The sequence below is a fragment of the Crotalus tigris genome, unplaced genomic scaffold (genome assembly GCF_016545835.1).
Source record: "Crotalus tigris isolate CLP2741 ecotype Arizona unplaced genomic scaffold, ASM1654583v1 scf7180000023720.1715460, whole genome shotgun sequence".
Lineage (NCBI taxonomy): Eukaryota > Metazoa > Chordata > Lepidosauria > Squamata > Viperidae > Crotalus > Crotalus tigris.
This window is the reverse complement of record NW_024100139.1, coordinates 1,579,851-1,594,905: the sequence shown is the minus strand read 5'-3', so window position 1 is coordinate 1,594,905 and position 15,055 is coordinate 1,579,851. Positions and strand designations below refer to the sequence as shown.

General features: G+C 46.0%; 1 protein-coding gene across 1 annotated transcript in view; it reads left to right on the top strand.

The window, feature by feature from the left end:
• Positions 1-15,006, top strand: part of LOC120297933 (T-box-containing protein TBX6L-like) — a 39,061-nt gene extending 24,055 nt beyond the window's left edge. Inside the window, exon 7 of the mRNA XM_039321174.1 lies at positions 10,307-15,006. The gene's annotated coding sequence lies outside the window, so the exon portion shown is untranslated. The remainder of the gene's footprint in view (positions 1-10,306) is intronic.
• Positions 15,007-15,055: the final 49 nt, after the last annotated feature.

The window sequence follows — 15,055 nt, the reverse complement described above, 5'->3', positions numbered from 1 at the left end:
GTTTTTCCAAACTTCTTCCCACCCTCTCACCCATTGATCAAGTGTCTGTGAAGCGGAGGGCAACTGAGAATATTCAGGTATTGGGTTAAATTCTTTCCCTGTGGCTACTTTGAAAGGCGTGTAGCCGGTGCTGCTGTGCACGGAATTATTGTACGCCACCTCCGCAAAAGGGAGGAGATCAGTCCAGTTCATCTGTTGGTAAGAAACATAGCACCTAAGATATTACTCCAACATTTTGTTAGCGGCTTCGGCGGCCCCATTGGTGGCCGGATGAAAAGCAGATGATAACCCTTGAGATGATCCAATCAATGTAAGGAAATTTCTCTAAAACTTAGCTGTGAATTGCACCCCCCTGTCTGAGATTATTCACTTAGGGGCACCATGGAGCCGGTAGATATGTTTCAGGAACAATTTGGCCAGTTGTTGGGCAGATGGGAGTCCTTTGCAGGCGATGAAATGAGCCTGTTTCGAGAACAGGTCTATTACAGTCCAGATGACAGTATTTCCCCTACTTTCAGGTAGGTCCACTATAAAGTCCATAGCTATTTCTTCCCAGGGTTGAGAAGGGTCTGCCACGGGTTGCAGTAACCCAGGGGTTTTCCCCGGGATTCTTTTCATTGTGGCACATACAGTACAACTTTTACATAGTTTTCCACATCCTTTTTCAGCCCTGGCCACCAGAATTGCCGGAGGGTGAGGTGTAGGGTTTTCAAATATCCAAAGTGTCCAGCCTGCTTTACGTCGTGGCTGTGTTTGAGAGCATTAAGATGGAGCGCTTCTGGCAAATATAACTTCCCCCCTTTGTAAGCCAAGCCATCTCTGCATGTTAGGGACGCTTGATTATCTTTGAACCATTGGTCAGTGAGGAGCTCTCGTTTTATTTTCTTCACTCCAGGGTCATCAGGATTGGGGACCCTGCGAGGTGTAAGTTGAGCAACAGTCTGTGGATCGGGAATAATTGCCTCGTTAACCTGCTCTCGTTCGCTTTTGTACTGGGGTAACCGGGATAGCGCATCAGCTAGAAAGTTCTTTCCTCCTAGTATGTACTTTAGAGTGAAGCTGAAGTGGTTAAAGTACTGTGCCCACCGTACTTGCTTTGGTGACAATTTGCGGGGAGTTTTCAGTGCCTCTAGGTTTTTGTGATCTGTCCATACCTCAAATGGCACTTTGCTCCCTTCTAGATAGTGTCGCCAGTTCAATAGCGCCCACCTAATTGCGAAGGCCTCTTTCTCCCAGATTGCCCATCTTCGCTCGCTCTCAGTGAATTTCTTAGAGGTGTAGGCGCAGGGTTGCAGGATCCCATTTTTGTTCTTTTGTAGTAACACTGCTCCAACCGCCACATCGCTGGCATCGGCTTGAATCACAAAGGGTTCCCCTGGGCAGGGGTGCTTTAGAACCGGTTCAGCGGCAAATAGTCTCTTTAAATTCTCAAAAGCTGTTTGACAGCTCATTGCCCATGCTAGTGGTTGGCCCGGTCGTGGCTTCCCTCCTCCTTTGCCTGTTTTGAGTAGTTCTGTAAGAGGTAGGGCAATCTCGGCAAAAGAAGGGATGAATTGACAATAAAAGTTGGCAAAACCCAGAAAGCTCTGGAGCTGTTTGCGAGTCCTTGGGGGCTGCCATTCGATTATAGTTTTCACCTTGGCCGGATCCATTTCAATACCCTCATTGGAAATTCGGTAGCCAAAATAGTCTAATTGGGTTTGGTGAAATTCACATTTTGACAATTTGACATAAAGCTTGGCATTCAATAGTTTCTTTAACACTTCTCTCTCTAGCTTTATGTGATCAGTCATATTTGTGCTGTATATCAGGATATCATCAAGATACACCAAAACCCCTTTGTACAATTGATCATATAGAACCTCATTAATCAACTGCATAAATACAGCTGGGGCCCCCTGTAGTCCAAATGGCATGACTTTGAACTGATAGCTCCCCATAGGACAGTTGAAAGCAGTTTTCCACTCGTCTCCCTCTTTTATTCTTACCCGGTAGTATGCCTCTCTTAGGTCTAACTTAGTGAAGACACTCCCCTTAGCCAGATGGGTCAATAAATCCTTTAGGAGGGGGAGGGGGTATTTATTTTCCACACTTACAGCGTTGAGTCCCTTGTAGTCTACGCAGAGACGAAGAGACCCATCTTTTTTCTCTTTGAACAACACAGGGGCTCCCACGGAAGATTTGGCCCGTTCAATAAACCCCCTCGCTAGGTTTTTGTTCACATATCGCTGCATCTCTTCCATTTCGAGGGGGGACATAACATACATCCTCGGACGTGGGAGTTTGGCTCCGGGCACCAGTTCGATGGAGCAGTCATTGGGTCTGTGAGGGGGTAGGGCATCACATTCTTTTTCACTGAACACCTCACTCTCAGCTGGGAAATCTGCCAAATTCCTCTCTCCCCCGGCTTGCTGGCTGTCGCTTCCCCCCCCCCCCCCGGGGAAACTGTTGCAGCCACGGGGCTGGTCTCAGGCAATCTTTCTTTCTCAATAGTGAGATCTTCCCCGAAACTTTGCCAGCTCCTCTCAAGCATAGGGCAGCTGATGGAGTTCGGGACCGCAGGTCGTTTGAAAAGAATGTTGGATTCTGGCATGATGTCAGAGGTTCCGACTAATGAAGCACTTCAAAGAACTTTCAGGCATGTTTCCTAAAGTCTTTATTACAGAGCTACAAATTGCCGGTCACCATCATGGACATTGTGATGCCAGAATCTGACTTCCTCTCGCTGGCATCAACCTTTTCTTGCTAAACCCCTCCCTTATCTTGCAGTCACAAGTCACATTATCCAATTAGTGTGAAGGTCAAAAGTTTATTTCCTCTTTCTTTCCCGGGCTTTCCCTCCCCCTACTCTAAGCTCTGTATTAACCCAGTAAATACCAGACAGTTTTGCATATTGTCAAAGCAAGAATATACAGTATTTGCAGCATTGACAAAAGGTTCATTTACAGATGGAAGATAAGTAGATGTATTGTAGATGCAGATCTCAAGATACTGACATTATGTAATGTTTTTCTAATTTTCAGTCAATTCAAGTTTTATACCATCAATTGAATCTCAACCACGGGGGGGGGGGGGTGCTAGGTCCCAGGCTGCCTCTCCATAAATGCAAAACTATTTCAGGGGCTGAAACATTTCATGAAGTCAACATTTAGGGTCTAGAATGCAAATATTCTTTTATGAGTGCATAATCACCTTTTTTGCCACTGTCAAAACACTGTGTATCCATGTTGTACAATTTAAAAATTTTGGAATACAATTTTAAAATAATACCATCTATAATCATTAACCGCCTTCAAAAATTTGGTTCACTTATCGCCAGTAAGGAATTGGACACCCCCATAACAAATGGACTCAAAGTGATTTTACCTCCAGGGTAAAAACAATGAGACACAACCTTTTTCAATCATTATTTAAGGCAACCAATAGATTCTGGAGAGTACTTTTTTTGTCAGACTAGTTGGGTTTTAAGTCATGATAGGCATTTGATTAAATAAATAAAAAACTAGTAAGCCTTGAAATCTGATGCTACTAATATAGGATACTCCAATTCTCTACTTGGAATTTCTCATGGATTGTCCACATTTATTTTGTGAGGTTGGGTTTTTTGTTTTGTAATAATACATTGTTGGCTTATTTTCAATGAAGGTGTTTTTCAAAGAAAATAGCCCTGATTTTTTTTTTTTTTTTGAGCTAAAAGGGCATCAGGGCCAGTGTGGGTAACAAGTGAACAGCCAACAAGGGTGTGTGACTATTTGGCCTTTCTAGCTAAACTATGTTCCTTTTATAAAGTGTCAGAATTGCTAATGGCTGCTTAAAGCTGCATGGACATATTTTCAGGAAAAAAAATTACTAACTTATTTTAAAATGGAAAAGTGATGAAACAGCTTTTAAATGTTTAAATTACTTTAAAATGATTAAGCCAAAGTGTCACTTTCTCATTTCAAAAAATCACATTTAAATTTCCTATCCAATAAGGCCAGATTTCTACTGTCATTAGTACCTGCAAGGAAATAATACCCAAGAAGGCCCAGAATGGTACATATTTAATATTATTTCACTATACTACATGCTGAGATTAACAATAAACCCAAATAATCTTATTCAAAATCAGGAAACTCATCTGATGACATCACATCCTTGAACAAGGACCCCCCCCCCCGGCCTGGTCATGAAAGGCTGGGTCTAATCCTTGCCCCGTGCCCCATTCTGAGCCCCTTTTCCTGCGCGGCTGACCCTGGGCTCTTTCTCTACCCCCCCGGGGAGTGCCAGAGGAGCAGGGTTAAGGTGGGGGCTGGGGGAGGCTAGGAGAGGCCTGGAAGGAGAGGATCAGAGGCAGACGGTGCCTTGTGGTTTCTTGAACTTTGGAGGGCACAATCTGCTTGGATTCCTACTACAACTGCATCGGTCGTTTGAGAAAGTAGACTAACTAAACTACCCATTCTGAGGCCAAGGATTATTTCTGCAGATCAGAGATGAATGAAGCACTTCCTCTTTTCACACCAAAAGAGACTCCCAAGCTTCTTCACTGATTTTGACTTTTGTTCTGGTTTCTGTTCTATTTTTTTGTGTTCCTGTTTTCCAATTCATGTTTCTATAAGAAAAACGCTGAACTGCCAGAAGTCATTGAGTGATCTTCTCTTTCTCTGGAGGGGATCCGGCTTGAGAAAGTCATTTAGTGATTCTGTTACTGCTGTTGGAGGGTCTCTAAAAGGAGGCTGATATGGCAATTAGCTCCTCACTGGCCTCCCCCTTCCCCAGGGAAACCTTTATGGTATCTCCTGTATAGCACAGCACGAGTGGGAAAAGAAGCCTGGGAAGGAGTCTGTTACTTCTCCAAAGACAGTCCCACTCCCTAATTCCCAAGCGGTTACAGCAGGGGTTCTCAACCTTCCTAATGCCGCGACCCTTTAATACAGTTCCTCATGTTGTGGTGACCCCCAACCCTAAAATTATTTTTGTTGCTACTTCATAACTGTGATTTTGCTACTGTTATGCATCATAATGTAAATATCTGATATGCAAGATGTATTTTCATTGTTACAAATGGAACATAATTAAAGCATAATGATTAATCACAAAAACAAACTGGGTTTGAAGATAAGCAGTAAGATGGAAAGAAAATTAAGCAATGAAACTGAGAGTTCCTGGATTAGAATTTATTACACCATCACATTAAAAATAAAAGTATTTCCAATGTTGTTGGAAAAACAGTGGATTCACTCCTACTAATAATATTATTTAGATCAGGGCTTTACAACCTTTTCACCGACTGTACCACTTTTAGAATATGGCAACATTCGAGTACCACCAGTCACCTAGCGAGATGTCAAAAACTTGACCCCAAAAAACCTGGAAAAAAGTGATAAAGTACAGGTAGTCCTTGACTTACAACAGTTTGCTCAAAGTTACAACGGCACTGAAAAAAGTGACTTGTGACCATTTTTCACACTTATGACCATTGCAACATCCCCAGAGTCATGTGATTTACATTTCGATGCTTGGCAACTGATTCATATTTATGATGGTCACATTGTTCCAGGATCATGTGATCACCTTTTGCAACCTTCTGACAAGCAAAGTTAGTTGGGAAACCAGATTCACTTAACAACCATGTTACTAATTTAATCTCTTTCTTCCTCTTTCTCTCTCCCTCTCTATCTCCCTCTTTCTTTCTCTTTCTCTCTCCCTCTCTCTCCCTTTCTCTCCCCTTCTATTTCTCTCTCTCTCCCTCTCTCCCTTTCTTTCTCTGTCTCCCCCTTTCTCTCTCCCTCTCCCTTTCTTTCTCTCTCCCTCTTTCCCTCCCTTTCTCTCTCCCTCTTTCTCTTTCTCCCTCTTTCTCTCTCTTCCTCCCTCCCTCTCTTCCTCCTTCCCTTCCTCCCTCCCTCCCTCTCTCTCTCTTCGATTAGGGATCGATTTGGAGGCACGGAGGGGAGGGGAGCGGCCAAGGGCTGCCTGTGTGACTTTGAAGTGGCCACCTTTGGAAGCACCAAGGCTGCTCCAGCCAGGCTTGAGCTGGGCAGAGCGGGCAATGGGAGAGGAGTGGGTCGATCATCTTACTGGCAGCCGGGACTCCGGTGCACTTTCCCAGCTAGCGGGGCCTACAGTATCAGGAGCCCCGTGAGGGGCATACCGGCATGAAAAGCCAAACCCTTTCTGCAAGGGAGGGACGCATTGAGGGAGCCAGCCAATCACGGGATGTAGATTCTGACGGACGGCTGGCCTGAGCCAATGAGGCGCCAGAGGACTGGGAGCCATAGTTGAAGGCTGAAACGCCTTCAGCTGTAACTGCTCACACGTGTTTGTGTGTGTGTGAGTGCGCTGGCCCGGATCAATGTTGCTTTCCAGGTGATAGGTGCTTCTTCAGGGCTCAGCAGATGCACCAGGATCAATGCCGCTTTCCAGAAGATTGGTGCTTCTTCGGGGCTCAGGAGAAGCACCAGGATCAGCTCCAGAAGAAGCACCAATCAGGCAGAAAGGGGAGCTGATCCTGGCGCTTCCCCTGAGCTCTGCCAGCCTCGAAGGAGCACCAATTAGGCGGAAAGGGGCCGAGCTCTCCCGGCCTCGGAAAAGCACTGATCAGGCAGAAAGGGGCGCTGATCCTGGTGCTCCCCCTGAACTCTCCCGGCCTCGGAGAAGCGCCGATCAGGCAGAAAGGGGCGCTGATCCTGGTGTTTCCCCTGAGCTCTCCCAGTCTAGGAGAAGCACCGATCAGGCAGAAAGGGGCACTGATCCTGGCACTTCCCCTGAGCTCTCCCAGGCTCGGAGGAGCGCCAATTAGGCGGAAAGGGGCCGAGCTCTCCCGGCCTCAGAGAAGCACTGATCAGGCAGAAAGGGGCGCTGATCCTGGTGCTTCCCCGGAGCTCTCCTGGCCTCGGAGAAGCACTCATCAGGCAGAAAGGGGGGGCTGATCCTGGCGCTTCCCCGAGCCTTGCCAGCGGGACGCGCGCCTCTTGGCGTCGTACGGTTTTCAACGTTTCACTCAAAGCAGGGATGGAAAAAGAGAGAAGAGCCTCGCTTGTCACGAACTGAGAGCAGACAATTATTGGCGTTGCGACTCAAGGTGCGTGAGGGAAAGAATATGATTAACACCGTGCACGTGCACACACACACACACAGCACTTGTCTTCCACCACATTTTATTCACGTCAATCTTTTTTTGTCTTTGTATTATTGGGAGTTGAAAATAGTGACTCTAAACAAATGCACACACAAACACGCAGGCAGGCACGCCCCCTCTCCTCATTCAGTTCCTTTCCTTGGCTCATCCACTGCGTGTTCCTGAGGCGGCGGTGGCAGTTTTGGCAGTGTCTCAGTTCCTAAGACCATGGGAAATATGTGTTTCCCAATGATCTTAGGCGATCCCTGTGAAAAGGTCGTTCGACCCCCCCCCAAAGGGGTCGCGACCCACAGGTTGAGAAACACTGGGTTACAGCAAAAGCGAAAGCATGCAAAGAATAGGGAGAGAAAGAAAACATGAGATTAATGTATATACTCATTTATGTTTATCAGGGTATTCGTTATGAAAATATTTTACAAGTCTGGGAGCCCTGAGGTGACAGTGATTCACCAACTCATGCTTAGCTTTGGGGAAATCCTTTTGCGAGACTAAATATTGGATTTCTCCCTTATGCCTGCAGGAATCTAAAATCTCACGAATTTCAAAATGTTGCTCCCCCTTGACAGGAGGTACAGGAGGTAGTGGAAGGCTTGGTGTAAAAGGAAAAACAACCTCAAGTTTTAACTACAATGGAACACAGGGTGGACCCTATGCAGGGATTTTGGCAAGTCTAGTTCTACAGTCACAGGATTGATGATACGCTTAATGGAAAAAGGCCCCACAAACTTGGGTCCCAGCAGAGACTGTAGGTAACATGTGGAGAGGTAGACATGATCACCAATTTTGAATGTTTTGTGTTCTGTGCATTTCTTGTCTGCTTGAGTTTTGTAAGCTTCTCAGGCATCTACAAGGGCTTTCCCACAACAGACCATGTGTTTTGTAATTGGGAAGCCACCAAAGGGTCTTTCAGGGGTAGTTTCAGCATAGGAGTAAAGTCTTGACCAATGGCCACCCTGAAAGGGGTGAATCTTGTGCTACCATGTACAGAATTGTTGTAAGCCACTTCTGCAACAGGCAACAGATCAGTCCAATCATCTTGCTGATAATTAATAAAGCATCGGAGATATTGTTCCAATACTGAATTCACGTGTACAAAACCCCCATTTCGTTAAAAATGAATTGCACCCCCCTATCTGAAATGATGCCTTGAGGTGCCCCATGTAATCGGTAAATATGATGCAAAAATAATTTGGCTAGCCCCTGCACTGATGGGATTTTTGGACATGGAATAAAGTATAGTTTATACAATAAATCAGTTACGACCCATATAATGGTGTTTCCTGAGCACTCTGGAAGTAATAATAATAATAAATTGGAAGGGACCTTGGAGGTCATTGAGTCCAACCCCCTGCTCAGGCAGGAAACCCTACACTATTTCGGACAAAATCTCTCTCCAGGGTGCTGAAGGCTCAGCTACAATTTGAAGAAGTCCTAGAGTTTAGCCACAGCACATACAGGGCAGCTTGCCACATAGCCCTCAATGTCCTTCCTGAGAGATGGCCACCAGAATTCTTTTTATCAAATACAAAGTCTTTACAAACCAAAGTGTTCCACCAATTTGGAATCATGGCCTTTTCCCAAAACCATCAGCCTTTGAATTTCTGGGATACATAAAGCTTACCCCTACCCAGTGTCTCCAAATTTTTGTGATCTGTCCCCACCTCGAAAGGTATTTTGCTCCCATCTAGGAAGTGCCTCCAAGACAGGAGGGCCCATCTCACTGCATATTCTCCTTCTCCCAAATGGCCCACACTTTTGCTTAGTCTCTGATAGTTTCCTAGAAACTACAGTGTCCACGCGCTAGCATCGACTTGAATAACAAATGGTGCTCTCAGGTCAGGATGCTTTAGGACTGATTCAGCTGCAAACAGTCGCTTAAGATTTTTGAATGCCACCTGGCATTCACTCATCCATTTTAGAGGTTGACTGGGTTTAGGTTTGTCCCCCCCCCCTTTTTGGTCTTTAGCAGATTTGTGATAGGGAGGGCTATTTGTGCGAATGATGGAATGAACTGGGTGATTTCTTCCATGGCTGCGTGGCGTGGTACATGTTGCATGCTTGGTCGATTTCCACCTCCTCTGCTAGGACATACCAGCGGTGGAGGGTTGCGGGAGGGGGCCCTCGAGACCCAGGGGTTGTACAGGTCATCGTTCAATCCGTCTTTGAAGCAGCTGATGAGGATGTCCTCTGGCCAGTCGCTGAGTCGACATGCCAAATCATGAAACTCCTTGGTGTACTCTGCCACAGCTTAGTGACCTTGCCTCACGGGTCTTGATGTGATCCCTCGCTTTGCAGTCAGCCAGGGGATTCTTGAATCTGTCCTGAAGTGGTCGAAGTTTCTCAGCTCGGGTACATTCAGGTTGTGGAGTGTCACCATCCAACAAGACACGGCCCTTTCCAGTGCCAAGGTGACTTTGGCACTCTCAGTGGGGATCTCTGGCCCATATTCCTGCATGTAAATTAAGACAGGCTGAGAGGCTCAGAAGGGACCCTCCCTAGTTTCTCAAGCTGTAAAAGGGGGGAGGGATGCTACAATTCATCTGATTGTTTCCTATTGGATCCATCTTGTAAGGCTGACAGTTGTGGAACATTGGACCTAAACAACATGGAATGGCACATACTGCTTCTGCTTTGCTTTGGGGCCAAATAGGCTGATTTGTTCCAAATTTGGGTTTTATCTAGACTTGGAGCACGCAATAATGAATATTCTGAATATTAAATTTTGTGTTCAGAATATTTCAATTCTTTTCTGTCAAATGTATTTTTTACAAAATGTACTTGGACAAACAAGAATTATCACAGGAAGGAAGGTCTTATCAGTTGCCCCTGAGAGCAAAGAATCTGGGTCATTAACCCACTTTTTCCTTCTGTACAAAGTTTTGACCCAGGATGATTGTTAAACTATTGTTTCTCCAGGTTTTCAATAACTAGGTTTCTTGCCAAGCCATCTTGATGTGGATAGACAGCTAATATTAAAGTATGAAATTAAAAGGACAAATATCTGTGAAACTGAAGAAGCCAAGAAACTTCAGTGGAGCAACTGAAGGGTGGGAGAAATGAGATGAATTTTGGCAAAGCAACAGCTATCAATAATTTCTTACCATAGTGGTCACCTGCCCCGTCCCCTGCTACAACGACCAATTGGCTGCTTCTTCAAATATTTGCAACTCTGTCTTCTCTATCCCTCAGGTTTCCTGTAATTGGTGAGATACCTCTGCCAGCCTCTTTCAAGGACTTGAGCACCTTCAATGAATTCTGGGCCAGGCCTCATCAGCTGGACTTCCCCATGGCTCCTGAGCACGAAAGCTTGGCTGCCACTCTGCCCCTTCCACTCTGGCAGGACAACGCTGAGGTGACTGGACATGCTGAAGAGCCGGCTGGCAAACCCAGATCCCAGGGGCTAATGTATGTGCCCTATGTTCTGGATCAAAGCTTTAGCCAGCAGGTGGTTCTCCCACCCAGTGAATACAGGGCTAGAAGTTATGCTGCCTTCTCTGCAGGGAGCCCAGCATCTACCGCTGGGGGTAAGGCAGACTGCAGCCAATGCTCACTGTTCCCTTATGCATGTTGGTGAGAAGGCACCTTTCCTCTGAGGGGTGCTGAATATGGGCAGGAGGCACCCCAAATATGCCTTCTGCAAAGGTGACAAGGCCTTATTGCTAACAGGTATCACCGGAGGATTACTGGGTAATCACTGGACATTTGAACACTGTACACAAGATTCCATGTTTTGGGGGTGACTTGCCACTTACTTCAGGGCTGGAGGCAAAGGGCAACAGTCCTGTTGGGAAGTGGTGCCCCCGGGTTCACTCGGCATCTGAGAAGACTCAAGTCTTTTTCCTGGCCACCTTTTTGAACACAAGATTTGAGGTCCCAACAAAGTGTTGCTTTCCTTCATGCACACAATTTACCACCCGCAGGAAGCAACATTTCAAGGTCTCCTAGAGCATCACACAACATTCTGGAAGGGGGTAACTAGTTTGTCAGTCTATGAAGTGGCTGTTCCATTGTTCTGGTCGGCACACCCTTCTCACCACCTTTCCAATGTGAAGAGTAACAAAATAGCTCCTCTCTTCCAATGTTCTGTCCAGCTATACTCTGATGATGGGAGTTCATAAAATACATTTTAAAATGTTCCACCTGCATTTCTGTGGTACCTTGGGATGAGCTCAGGACAAAAACTAATTCAATCCATATGTAAATCAAATTGCCTGGCTTTTGGGGGGGGGAGGTAGTGGATTGGGTCCTCTGCCTTAGAGCCCTCTGCCCGTAAGGGAGAAGCGGCCAGCAGGGAGAGGTCTGCTGCTCAGGGCACTAAAACCCCTCGTATTTTATCTTTCACTCAGAGCCGAGTGACAGGTTTGCCAAGGAAAGAAATGGGACAAGAATTCTGCAAACAGGATGCATGTTTTATTGAAAGTAATACAAATAGAGCACTCACTGAATTCCTTTGCTCGATGTGGGACCAGTAGTGAAATATATTAAGAAAACAAAAAGGCACTAATTTTAACACATTTCATGTGTTCTAAAAATATACTTAATACTGTTAATTTGTAGCATAAAATAAAAAGCCATGACAAACCCTCAAAGTCCACAAATCTCAGGAGACGGTCTCTGGTGAGCAAGAGCCTCGATCCATCTCATTTGGCCCAAAGAAGTAGACTGGCAGTCTGCACTGATGTGCGAGAAAGACCTTGGGGCATGGGGAGGACAGGCAGCCCAGGGAAGGGTCACGGAATAGAGGGCGGAGCAAGAGGCCCAGGAGGGACTATTCCTAGTTTCTTGGGCTGCAAAGATTGCAAGATTGATGTCAATAGACCAGACAGGAACCATGACCAAATAACCTAATTCTACCTTTGTGATGGAATGTGCACCTGGAGAAGCACAGCTTTGCCAGGGAAGTGGTTCAGAGTAGCCACACCTAGAATCTCTCAGGATAGATAACCCAGTTGGAAGGGACCTTGGAGGTCTTCTAGTCCAGGGGTCCCCAAACCCTGGTTCGTGGACCGGTATCGGGCCACAGCATACAAGCAACCGGTCTGCACAAACAAACAAAGCCCCATCTGCAAGATGCAGGCAGCACACACAATCACGCCCCCTCTGGTCCGCGGAAAAACCTCTCTCCATGGAACCGGTCCCTGGCGCCCAAAAGGTTGGGGACTTCTGTTCTAGTGGGGGGCATTCTGGAGACCTATGGAGCTGAATGCGAGACGCTGTCTGCCATTGCGAACCAGATATACCGAGTAGGAAATACCTGGAGGTGGGGGGAAAATTCAAGCATGCAGACCAGTTTACAGAGATGGAAGTAAAACAATCTTCATTCTGTACAATGCAATGGCCAGACAGTCAGGTGCTTCGCCAAAGGAGAAAAACTGTCAGGCCAGTGACAAATGCCACTTCACTAGAGCAGTTGGAAGTAAAAGGGGTCTTTCCAGTCGCCCCTTCACCAGGAAAAGGTATTGCTAAAGTAGCAATCCCGGAAGTATGCTGACAGAAAAACAAATACCAACTCAGTAATTTCAGACTGGCTGAGCCTGTACTCTCTCCCCCCAATGTGGGGCTGACAAGTCAGACCACTGGGGTATTTTAGATATTCTTCCTGCGAGGGCTGTCAATATTCCCTTCACTCGGTAAGAGAACTTGGGAATTTTCGTGCAGGTAGACCCACCCAAAATGGTGGATGCCTGTAGCACACCCAAAATGGCGTCCGGAGAAAGAACGTCCTTAAAATAACGTCCGTCAGTGAAAGACACGCGGTCAAAATGGCGGCCGCGCTCCCTAAAGGAGGCTTCCCTGGAGGCAGGAGATTAGGCAGTGATGGTAACCAGAAAAAAACAAATATAGATAAATAACTATTCAGAACTGGCCAGGGGGAATCCCACAAGCAACCTGCAGATTCGCTTTTCCTTGCAAGGCTTGAAAGCGTTGCTGCGCCGGCTCCCCCGATCGACTCTGGCCGCGGAAAAACTCTCCGCCTCTCAGCTGAGCGGCCACCGGCCGCTGCTACCGCTCCAAGGCTCGCTCAATAAATGAAGGGAATGCCTGAATCAGCCGGTGGACCGAAAGCTCGAAGCTCAAGCCAAATCGAGGCGGTAAAGAGAGCAGACTCGGATCAATCAGAATGACTCGGCAGGAGGCCTGGAGCTCGCTGCCGAAAAGCCAGGCGCCGGCCGCCTCCCTATTATGCTAATTTTGTCAATTTGCTAGCGATTTTAATGTTGCCAATTGAAATCAGCCAAATGAATTCTAATTGAAGTCTAATCTATTTTGAAACCTAATCTGGCTATGGAGCCTGAAAATTTATGTGCTGCCGAGCTCAAGACTAAGTCAAAACTGGAGTCACACCCAAAGAAGGGGTGTGGCCAAAGTTCTGACCTAGTCTGCTGAGCAGGAAGGCTGTAATAACCCATCCGGTGGATTCTACAGCCATCCTGCTGGAGAATCATAGCTTTAGTTTGGCAAGATTCTGCCATTAGAAGTAGACTAATAAAGGACTGGAGTTGATAGGATTTCACTGTGTTGTCTTTGGATTTGGGCCTAATAACCTTTCTGTAAAGCTACGTTAACAGAATCTTGCAAGTCTGAAAGTACAAATATTCCACTCTGTCCTTTACAGACTGATAAATTAGGGAGGGGGCCCTTCTGAACCTCTTGCTCCACCCACTATGCAGCTGTGGATTATCTTGTCCCTAGGCAGCATCTCACATGCACCCCTTTCCCACATAACTTTACACTGCCTATTTCAGCTAGGCATCCCCCAAATCTTCCTGGAGGTCAGAGAGCCCCTCCCCCAACATCTAACTGCCCAGAATTCAAATGATGCTTTACTGACTTGAAAAGATGTATGAACTTCAGGCTACCTTTTCCTACCATAGAATGGCAACCAACAATCACATTCAGCTGGAGATACCCCCCCCCCCAAAAAAAATACTGACAGGGCAGCCAAACCTGTGTTCAGATATTCTCATTCTACAGTATTTCATTTCCAATTCCACACCCACACCCACCCAGCAAAGTAAAATAAAAACACACATGAAATATCAGAACAAATGCTTTTCACTCCTTAATATGACAACCCTTAAGACCTTCCTTGATCTCAGTCAGGACTTCCCTGATGAGGGACAGCTTTTAGGACTTGCCTGCCAATTGTGGCAATGAAGAAATGGAAGACCTTCCACAGTCAATGGCCACAATTTGAAGATTTGCCCCTGCACACTCTTGCTCAATTAGTGAACTAATTTCTGAGTCACCTGACAAGGATTCCATTTCAAAGCTTTTAATACCTTACATGAAAATGCACAGACTGAAAAAATCCTCACAATTATGCAGAGACGCTGGTTTCCACAGGAAGGTCTCTGAACACACCAGTCATAAGGAAACAGCAAGGACAGTTTATCCTTTGTGACATTCACAATCAAGAGCACATCCAACTTCTCTAGGTAGGAAAAAACAAAACAGAAAAAAGCAGTAAAGTAGCCAACATTTGGATGCCATTGAAACGTACCATCAAATTAATTTAGTATGCTATGTCTGAACTGCCTTTACCAGCTCTGATCAAAGCTGTTCCAAGTCTACTTCAGATGGGTGTGAAGGCCACTGACTGCCGCTTCTCTTCCTGTGGCCTTTGACAATGGCTTGAGACTCACTTGCATAGCTGTCTATGAAACTCCAAACTCTGTTTACCAAGAAAGCAACTGAGGGTGGAGCTAACCAAAGAAAAAGGAAAGTGTTGGCTGTTCTACCAGTAGCCCAGCAGAAGCACAATTAGCTCAATTCCAGGTGTCTTTGCTCGCTCTGCAGCTCATCAAGCCAAAACGTTTATACACAGCTTAGATATTGCCCTGAATTAGGCCAGCTGTAAGGCAGAATTATTGAACGGCAGACTGACATTTAGTGCAGCTTAAATATTCCTAACACAAAGCTCAGTAGTACAACAGT